This window comes from Macrobrachium rosenbergii, chromosome 25 (assembly GCF_040412425.1).
Source record: "Macrobrachium rosenbergii isolate ZJJX-2024 chromosome 25, ASM4041242v1, whole genome shotgun sequence".
Taxonomy (NCBI): Eukaryota; Metazoa; Arthropoda; class Malacostraca; order Decapoda; family Palaemonidae; genus Macrobrachium; species Macrobrachium rosenbergii.
In genome coordinates this window covers 32,161,584-32,173,074 of record NC_089765.1, presented here as the reverse complement: position 1 = coordinate 32,173,074, position 11,491 = coordinate 32,161,584, and the positions used below count along the sequence as shown (strand labels likewise).

General features: G+C 36.9%; 1 long non-coding RNA gene across 1 annotated transcript; it reads left to right on the top strand.

The window, feature by feature from the left end:
• The first annotated feature begins 10,028 nt into the window (after positions 1 to 10,028).
• Positions 10,029 to 10,728, top strand: LOC136852145 (uncharacterized). Its single transcript, XR_010857084.1, has 2 exons — positions 10,029 to 10,323; positions 10,573 to 10,728. It is a non-coding gene; the product is annotated as an uncharacterized lncRNA (long non-coding RNA).
• The last annotated feature ends 763 nt before the right edge of the window (positions 10,729 to 11,491 follow it).

Genomic DNA, 11,491 nt, shown 5'->3' with positions numbered 1-11,491 from the left:
TCTTTTTGAACAATATTTCTGTTTTGTTCCAAAGAATAGGACAGCCACAGTCTTGAACATGTAAATTAACAGTACTGTTGGGAGAATTTGTTCTTACACAATATCGATGTTGGGAAATTCTCTTAATAACATCTTTTTCTGTTTGTCCCTGGTGCATATATATATATATATATATATATATATATATATATATATATATATATATATATATATATATATATATATATATATATATATATATATATATATATATATATATATATATATATATATATATATAATATACACATCAATACAATTACCGTAACTGGTACTTACATCAGAGAACTGAACCTCAGCTTCCCAGCAGGATTTATACTCCTGTTTTCCGAGTTGCAAACAGCTTTACCGACCACACTGAAAATAATTTTCTAGCTCAATTCTCTGATGTAATCGTCATTTACAGCAATCACACACATATATATACACATACATATCACGTGAAAGTTATTATTGTATGCATGTCTTCTGATTTATAATGCTAAGAATGGAATATACAATTTCGGCCAAAAGCCAAGTGCTGGGGCCTGTGAGGTCATTCTGCGCTGAAACGGAAATGGACAGTAAGAGAGTTTGAAAGGTGTAACAAGAGGAAAACGCGCCGTTGCACTATGAATCAATTGTTAGAGAGGGTGGAAAGTAAGATGGAAGAAAGAGAATATGAACGGAAGTACAGTAAAGGGAATGAAAGGGTTGCAGCTAGGGGCCGAAGGAAAGTAATGCCTACAGTGCATCGCATGAGGTGCACTGACGGCATTACCCATCGATGGGGTATAAATGATAAGGGTAAAATAAAGTGAAAATAGGAAATTGAAACATAAGAACCTGGAGTCCAACTGAGAAGATTTAGCCAGGATAAAATGATCTAAAGAGATGCAGACTGAACATCTTTGCTATTTGAGAAACAAGGATAAACAAAGGAAACTTGAAAGGGTCTAATGTATATTTCTATTCACGAAGATCAGATGGAATTGGCAGAAACGGGCTAAGCTTGCGCTTAACACCAAGTGTAGGGAAGGCATTAACTGACTTGAGAGCAGATACAATGGGCAAGGAGGCCTCGGTGAGACTGCATAACGAAATGGGGCTCAATTTGTCAGTTTTCTGTACCGCAAAAAATCTAGTAACTGAAGATACTCTTTTTCCAACACAGAGTCATCCATAAATACACCTGGACATCTCTAGATAGACTGTTGGCCAATAATTAAGAGAGGGGGAAAGAAACTGAGAAATATTTAGAGACATAAGAGCATACGTCGGCAGTGAGTAAAAATCTGTCTCTAACACTCTAAAGATGAAATACAGTAAAAATGATCCTACAAAAAAAAAAAGTGCTAGAAATTTTTATTTTAATAAAATAAAACTTTTCGAAGATGAACATCGTGATGCTTTTGCAATGGAATGTCGAAAATGAATTGCATTCTCAGAGTCGTATCTGGGGTGGTGCAGACAATCCATTAAGACTGCTTCATTATCAGGAGTGAATATCTATCCATTATTGAGTGACAAAACAGAAACCCTGGATATTGCATAAGACTGAGATAAAATAAAGAATACACTAAAGATCCTTGAAAGCAAATTTTAGGTAGGGGAAAAAGGGCACAAAGTAAAACGAGCACTAAAACCTAGCATGTGACGTTAAACCGAAAGGGCTCAGAGAGAATATGTGGAAAACAGGTGTACTGATACTAACAATGCCATGTATGCAATGAGTGGATTTTGGTTAGGGTACCCTAGAATTATATATGAAATATACATGGGTGACAGAAAGATGAAAAAATGGTCAAAAGGTAGGACGGGTTATTAATAACAAAAAGATGACGGCAATGTTGGATGGGGCATTCCTACGACGTCATGAATTAGAGATATAAGGAAGATAACTGACTCATTTACCAGAAGCTGTAAGACATGATTATATTTATGGATGAATTCACAGTTCATCAATACAATAAGTAATAAAGAAACTTAAGCGATGGTAACACCCAGCAATAATGGAGTCACTTTCGAGATGAATTTGGCTGAAAAAGAAATGGAACTTCATATACTAACCAGACTAACGGAAACAAAACCTGATGCTTAGTAATTGGAATTCACAGCAAAGGTACAAAAAGAGGTGACCTGAGTGAATTTCATACTTAAAAAACTGTTGCACATACCTTTCCAATGGAAATGTTCAATATGCTTATTCTTAATAGGCCACAGAAAGAAACTGATAAACTGCTTTGAGAAGAACAAGCTAGTTTAGGGGAGGCAGAGTTGTACAGATATAATATTTGTGTTGAGCTAAATCCCAATCTTCGTCCACAGAAATGTCTGTAGCCTAATTACATGTTTATTGACATCCCCCGCTCGCTATAGGTATCTTTTATGTTTATTTTTTCCCTTCCTCTTTCAGTCACTTTTTAGCTCTTGCCTTGGTGGGTGTTTAAAGGTTCAGTTTGTTATTTTATTTATGGTATTTGAAAATGTAAAAAAAAAATGTTCTGGTAAAAAAGTGGCTTTTTGTATTTATGCGTAATTATCCAGCCTTTAAAATGCGTCATATGATGTCAAACGTCGGACAAAATAAACCTGTGACTTGTAAGAGACACGCCTTTTACCCAGACATCCTGAATATATATATATATATATATATATATATATATATATAATATATATATATATATATATATATATATATATATATATATATATATATATATATATATATATATATATATATATATATATATATATATATATATATATATAACTGTGAGTTCTGAAATAGTTTGACTGTTTGAAAGACGTGGTTTCAAACGGATATTCATCATTATATTTGGGATACAAAAATCAGTTAGTTACTTTTTTATTGTGTTAAAGTAGAATGAAGAGTAAAATAAATGGGGAAATGTAAAAGAGAGACGCGGCTGTAGATATATCAAAATATAATCAGAAAGCAGACGCAACTGGAAAAGAAAACGTTGAAGTCTGTCTAAATTCTGAAGGGGATATGGGAATAAGATCGATTAAAACGAACAAGGGGCTAAGATTTACCGAAGCGGAAGATCAAAGGAAACTGCAAAATTGAAGGATGGGTCAGTGAGCTACGAAGTGCTTACGGGTATGGATGCATGAGGAGGAAAAAGAAAGAGCATGGTGAGTAATGGAACGAGTTTTTTTCTTTTTTAATGGAAATGGAACTGCTTTTAGTGCATTCGTAGGAGAGCAAAGAACTGGCACACGAAAGAATCCCAAAGATAGTCAAAGGCAACCTGAGACAGAAAAGTTAGTCATCATCATCATCCTCAGCTCTAATGCAATGTGACGCAAAGGGCTTCTGGGAAATTCCGCCACTCACCTACTTCCTAAGCTTTATCTGCCACAAATCTCCAGCCTCCTTTCTCATAGTTCACATTCAAGTATATCTGGGTCTTTCACCTCTTCTGGTGGCCACTAGAGCTCAGCTCACACTACCATGTGCCATCGTTCTACAATTCAAACTCAATCTCCCTTTCATCAATATTTCATCTACATATGTACGAATTTTTACATATGAAAAATTGACACAATACTGCTCTTCAGCTTACGACAAGCTACTGTATCATCTTCTGTGTGTCTACTTTATATGGTTTCCAGTCCGGTGATGTTCTATTTATGTTTTCTAGCCTTGGATTTCGTTCACGGTCCGATGTATACTTCCATGGAGTCCTCGCAAATCCTCTGCCTTCTTTCAATGTCAGAATTTTCAGTTGTCCTGTCGAAGTGCTCGAGGTGTGCTCAGTGACGATCTTTTCACCAGATCTATCTAAAGAGCCTGACTCTTTAAGCACAAATTTATTGTTCGAATTTATCTTGACTGCTGAGTGTTAAAAATGCCCCTCCAGTTATTCGGCATTTTTTTGTTTGTCGTTAGTGTTGTCGTGTCGTTTCTTTTGTACACTAATTTGCTCTCTATGAAATTCATCCAATGATTTGTATCCCAACAATGTACAGCTAATACATTATTTTTGTCTTTTATGTTTAACTATTATGTGTTCTTTTTACACAATTCCAGATTTCTCCCAGTCTTTCCCAAGTAAGAAAGATCACACCCGCCACATGGAATTATGTAAAGCCCGGCACCCTTTTCTTCGTTGTTATCTTGGCTTCTATTACCATATATTTTCTTTCTAACTGCATTGTTGAAAAGAAAGGTGAAATCATATTTATCATTTTTAATTTACTAATAGTTTCTTCTACTTAGGTGAAATATAATTTATCATTTTTAATTTACTAATAGTTTCTTTTACTTCTCTGTCAAAAGGCCATTTTGGCTTTACTGTCGTCATTCCATTTTTTTTATATTAACGTGGACATTTTTATTTTTTGTTTTCTTAATACCTCCTTCTATGAAACATTCCGGGTAAGTGAGTTGCGTGAAGCTAATTTTTTGTGTTTAACGTACATTCTGAAAGTTGTCACGATTAAAACGTACTCGCATACATTCCTTCACACTTCCACTCTGATATGAAAAATAGGGTAAGTCAGCTTCTGTGTGGGAGCTGTTCTAAATACTTTGGTGGCAAGCCCCTCAGTACTTTGTTTCCCTCAAACGTCGAGGAAAGGTAATGTCGATTCCCTGCCGTTTTCACATGTGAATTTTATAGCAGCTCCAATTTTTCTTAAATAAAACTATCAAACATACATTTTCTGGGCTTAAAATAGCAAAAATTTCTCTACATATCGCTAAAAAAAAAAATACATTATATAAAGATTTCTATGTTAACGGTGGGTAGGAACATTACTTCGTAAAATTCCATAAATAGGTGTGTGTAAGTATGGGAGATAGCGAGGATAACAGCTGTCCCGAATGTCCGCCCGTATGTCTTACATCAGAACTAAAATAAGAGTCCTACACACACAACTTGATTAAATCGCAAATTAGATTAGGCATTTTAAGATTATTAGGCTTTGCTGAAGTGTACGCTTCAAATCCATAAGTTAATTTTGAAAAGAACTAATCTTTGTATAAACAGTCTCAACATTTGATTCGGTCAGCACCCCAGGATGTGTGAGACAACTTTAAGGACATACATTGTTTTCAGGCATTTTGTCTAAATATATTTCAGATGTGGAATCCATGTCAGCTTGCTATCAAAAACCAACCCAAGAACCCTTGTTTCACCAACACAGAATTCTCTGCCCATGTATGAACAGATCTGGATCAGGATGGAATCCTCTCATGCGGCAAAAGTGCATGATTACCATTTTACAAGCTGAAAACCTAAAACCATTCATCTCAGTCCATTTTACTATATTATCAATGCCCGGCTGAAGGCAGCGTTCAGCTACTGCCATCCTTATTGCTGCAAACGGTAACAAAAGGTCATCAACAAAAAGAGTAAATTTATATCTGGGGGAATTATTTTGGATACCTCACTGATTCCTATGGTGAACAAGGTTAAGCTTAGAACACTTCCTGTGGCACTTCTGGTTGAATACAGCTATTAAAGTCAATTTCTATCTGTTCCATTAGCTTTCTTTGAGCTGAATAGGGTCTGTCATCATTTTTCTTTGCAACATTATCAAAAAGATTAGCAAACTCATTTGTCACTAACCAAGGATCTGCTATTCCACAACCATTGACCTTAATAACTGGAGGTTGACAAGGAGTAAATTTACCTGCTATTTTTCTAACTCTCCCAAACTAAAGTCAGGAGTGCTTTTGAATTTAGTGACATGAAAACTGTCCCTGACTCCTTTCTTCCTTTTTTAATTTCCATACGGAAATAAGCTCTTGCTTTTCGAAATTTAAATCCTCCATCTTCAAGGTTTCCTAATTGGAACATTGGTAAAGCTGATTGGGCAACATTCCAGGAACACAGTTCACTGGATGACTCAACTGATGACTTTCCCCTCTGTAGATGATGCTCTTGACTTTTTTGATATAGTTATATTTTCGGCTGGTCTTCAGTCACTATTTAGGACTTCAGGCATATTTATCCAACATTTTCGTCTGCGATATCTGGTGAGAGCTGACTTCATGGTTCTATGAGTTTCCTGGCATTAACGAGTCCACCAGGGAACTGGCCGGTGGATAAATATGCCCGAAGTCCTAAATAGTGACTGAAAACCAGCCGAAAATATAACTATATCAAAAAAGTCAAGAGCATCATCTACAGAGGGGAAAGTCATCAGCTGAGTCATCCAGTGAACTGTGTTCCTGGAATGTTGCCCAATCAGCTTTACCAATGTTCTAATTAGGAAACCTTGAAGATGGAGGATTTGAAGTTACATTCATTACTACTGGAAAATTATCACTGGTCATCTACCATTTATCACTCTCCAATTGATGTCAATAAGGCATTCATCACTGCACATAGATAAGTCAATTGCTGGCAATGTTCTTGTTTGAACGTGAAAATGTGTAGACTCCGTGTTTAGGATTCCCACATTTTCACTTTGATTTGTAAAGATACCACCCCACAGAGGGTTTCTACTATTCATATCTCCAAGAAAAACAAAGGGACGTGGTAGCTGCTGAATAACGGATTTAAATTTATCGAGGAAAATTTCACTAACTAGTGGATGGCGACAGCATATTGTTTATTTTCTCTGCAAATGGATCTGTACACATATCACTTGCAGAGTAGACTGGATATTAATAGCAATTTGTGGGGTCTCGTTACAAGCATATGAAACTACACTCCATCTCCATGGCTTCCCATATTTATGTTATAATGGGGATGACAGCGAGACCACCTTGATGACAGGCTGTATACTCTTGTGGGCTTACGCATTATTACCAATCAGTCTCCTCCAAAGCTATACATACAGGAGACTACTTTTAATGAATACTTTCGGACATTTAACAAAAATAAAAGCAGGGAATAGCAGTCTGGATTCAGACAAAGAAAACAGGACGAGAATCAAATGTTCGTTATGGCACAGTTCTATGGGAAGTTTGAGAGTAAATGAAAAATGCAGTCTGTAGCATACTTTACCCGGATAGCTCATAATAATTCAGTAAGTTTCTGAGCATATACAGAATAATGACAGTTAATTTAGAGGACAGGAATAACCTGTTATTCACTTAAATATGCTTATACAAATACTAGATTATGCATCACGAGAGGAGACAGTAATTGTTTAGAATACACGTATGTAGTGAAGTATGAACCACTACAACTCCCACAAAAATGAGTCACTTGTTAATATACTTTAAATAGACACATGTGTTATACTATTTTATTTTCATGACACTCTCACATAAGGGCGTGGCCCGACCAGCGCCGATATGCCTATAGGTCACACCGTCGCGAAAAGAAAAAAAAATATGTGAATGCATGTGTATATATATGTGTGTGTGTGTGTGTGTGTGTGTGTGTGTGTGTGTGTGTGTGTGTGTGTGTAAGACGAGCATTCTATGAAGGTGTATGAAGCGGCTATGTTGCATTTTTTTCATAAGGTGTCATACTTTAACAAACAAAAAAAATAACTACGAAATGAATACAACAACGAGTCATTTCCTTTTCCTTTGGAATCACACCTTAATAGACGAAAAAGCTTTCTGGTTAATGTGTATTATAAACACTTATACAAAACATTACGCAGCTCCCAAACACAGGGATGGATCCAGAGTAAAACGAGACAATCTCTCCTGCCACATTCATATTTCAACAGCTGACTCGTGGATGGGCCTCACATGCAGAAAATTTCAACAGCATTTAGCCACTTCTCACACCTTGTTAGATGTCTCATCGCCAGTGCAGAGAGAGAGAGAGAGAGAGAGAGAGAGAGAGAGAGAGAGAGAGAGAGAGAGAGAGAGAGAGAGAGAAATACATGGTTCACCTTCATAATGAGCAAATGACAAAAATGTGTCTCTATGACCAGAGTAAATAATTTTTCGAGGTGCCAAGCAAATACAAGCAAACTGCTTACTAACTCAATATTCAAGACATGGGCAGCCTAGAGTAACTAAAACAGCTGAATCTGTTTAGTGAGAGGTCGCCTATGCAAATACCTATTTATTCAGGAAATTGCAGCGGCTACAAAGAAGAATTAACAACACACTGAAAAAGGATGTGTGTGAGAGAGAGAGAGAGAGAGAGAGAGAGAGAGAGAGAGAGAGAGAGAGAGAGAGAGAGAGAGAGAGAGAGGTTCTTCTCAACAAACGTAAAAAGAAAAAACACACACACATTTCTACAGGTTTTCAACTCTCCGTCATATCATATGCGATCCAATACTGAATTTCTCTATTTTCAATTTTACCTCCAAAAAATTTCAGATGCCTAACTGATATTGCATGACTATGTACAGTACTTTTAGTACTGGTTGCAATGAGTGATACGTAATCAAGGTTGATATTTACTCTTTTTGAGTCATAATAAGTGTTTGAACGTTCGGTAATGAGATCCCTACTACCCCTTTTTTTATCACTGGACAACCACTTATAATGAGCTTGTAGGCCTGATTCTCTATCTATGAAGTTACAATGACCTCATTTCCAAATTCAGTAGTGTCGAGATGTCCAAGTGAATCCATGTCCATCTACACTGCAACGCTTAGTTGCATGAATTCTTCTAGATGATAAAGAGCAAAATGGAACACACCCACACAGAAAGAAGAGGGGCTAAGGGCAGTATAAAATATTTTACGTTTTGACCGTTTAAGTCTTCCTCTAAACCCCTTGGTTATTATGTATACTAAAGACGAAATGAATAAAGCAGATAAAAATTAGATTTATACATTAACAGTTCCCTACATTATTTCACCAACGTCGCTAACGTTAAGAAAACTGCAATAGTACACAAGCTCTAACAAGGAAAAGCCTTAAATAAACACATTAGCTATGAATGACTTTACGGGCGTGTATTTATGACGACTAGTACAGATAAAAAGAAATACAGACGAGTGCATTCTGGTACATGGAAGTCAAACAGCTAATCAACAAAAAACAAAATACTTGAAGGTGACGAAAACACCAAAGAGTAGCTCACTGCCTCTTAAAGGAGTTCGATTTTCTCTTCACGTGCGCACTGCTTTATTGTCTGGATTATAATATATTTAATACAACTGAGGAAGATCCATGAAAGTCTCTTGTTGGAGATGAATTATATCTCCTTGATTCACTTCTTTTATTTATTCCCTTTCTTCTCATTCTCTTTATTCTCTTTTTCCTAATTCTGTCATGTAAGTCAGTAGCCTCATGTAGGCGAGTCTGATTGCCAGATCTTCAGGTACAAGGCACTGTTAATCACGCGAGAGGAAAGCTCAACGACTACACTCTCCCTCAAGTTTCTCCGTGCTGGGGTATCGCTCATCCTTGATACAATGGGCCGTCCTAGTCTATCAATCATGTAGAATTAGGATTTCCATTTCAGGTCTCATTTGAATAGTTTTATCTTCACCACATGAAAGAAGTGGTATCTTGGTGAAGTGTGACGTCATTGGCTATATCATTTTGCAAAGGACATACCCAAGGTTTTCTTGAGAAGGGTCCAGTCACCAAACTGAAACTATCGATCAACACTTTCAACAACTGTGCAATCTCACCAATGAAACTCATTAAAACAAAATTTCCATTATTTCCTTTACATTTATATATATATATATATATATATATATATATATATATATATATATATATATATATATATATATATATATATATATATATATATTGTAAAGATTAGCACCAAAATAAGCTAAAAAGCACCCTCCTTTCTGCTTTGCTTGGCCGATAGATAGGCCTCTGTCTATTTGAACCTGTGAGAGGCAGTGAAATCTGGTTCGGGTTAGTTTGAGGCAGTTAATTCAGGGTTCTAAGGCACGCTCAGGAGATAATCTTAGCCTAGGGCAGTAACTGGCTGGCGCCCTTTCTTTTGGTACAGGAGCTGTGACCCGGTCAGGCCATCGGCCCCCCTACACCCGGCCAGAAGTAATAAAAGGCCACGGCGCCAGAAGTTCGCTCTCACACACAGCCCAGTCACTAATGTAGGAGGTCACGAGTTCAGACGATTCCCCAAACCCTTCTTTCCCTCGTCGCCACGTGGACGTAGCTGCCCTTTGCTTTGTATTCCAACCACGTGGCCAGTATCCATTGCAAGTGGGGAATTGCAAATCCCAGAGCAAGCGGAAACTCATCTGCAGCCCCTTATCATCACAAGGGCACCTTCCTTCCCGCACCCGACCTACGACCCGAGAGTAGTTCCTTGGTGGGGAGGCCTTTGTCTACACACACACGTGAACCCTGGCAGAAGACGCGGAGAAGGACCTGGACGACGCTGGATGCAGACGTCAGCCTTACGCTCCTACTATGTGGTAAAGTACCCGGAAAGAGTTGCTTAGTCACGTTATGTTCGCCCTTGTGCATTTATTAAACGTCTGGGCCTGTAACCTGGTATTCCCTGAGCTTCTTGGTTCAATCCCGGCCCACGTGCTCACTGCCTTCTTGCTCTAAGTCACTAGTCAAGCCTCGAGGATGTCCTTGGCGCCCTCAGCGCACTCTCGAGAAAAGCATTTCCCAAATTCCAGCCTTAGATTGTAACCTGGGTCCTCATATCGTTTCAGAAGGACGATCGTAGCAGAGTTCTCCTTGGTCCGCATTCCTGGCATTCCCAAGCTTCCCCCCCCCACATCGGGGGGGACTTCCGCCGCAGCAATTTAACTTGTTTTAATTCATTTTCCCTTTGATCTTGTCTCTCATGTAAATATACCTATTTTTTATCCACGTGTTTCACGCACTTCCCTTTGAGAAAGAGCCCTCAGCTCCTGTATAACTCCTTTTATTTTTTGTTTTATATGTTCCTGGTTATCTTTCAAGGTCATTGTAGAGTAAAGTACTGAATGTGGAGACTTAAGAATTACCTGCAGGAAACATAAAATATATATAATATATATATATATATATATATATATATATATATATATATATATATATATATATATATATATATACACATATATATATATATATATATATATATGTATGTGTGCATAATATACACATATATATATATATATATATATATATATGTATGTATAGTTATAAAAACTTCCATACTACAAAGATATTTAGGCGATTTTCAATATCTCAAAAACTAACGTTTTGTGAACGATTGCTCACAAACTAAACCCATCACCCTTGTAATTTGTTCACAGTTTTAAAATACTTAAATTTTTTCAAACTATGCCTATCTCTCCCTAGCCTTGTTTAAAGTTGAAGTTATCAATATTCCCAGTTTAATCTAAATTATCACTGACTTAAGTCAAAGCTTGCATGCATAAAAGTTAATATTTACTGAGAAAGGAGGAAATAATACAGAAGAGATATAATAGAAAAGAGAAGTTTAAAATTTCTACATTGATTGTTTTTTAAGTTCTCGCTTATCGCAGCAGGTAAGTAGTGTGTACTCTCTAGGATCCAAATCATTGACTTTAAATCTCTCTGCACTGGTAATGACTGGCGTTACCTCAATCTTCAACGACA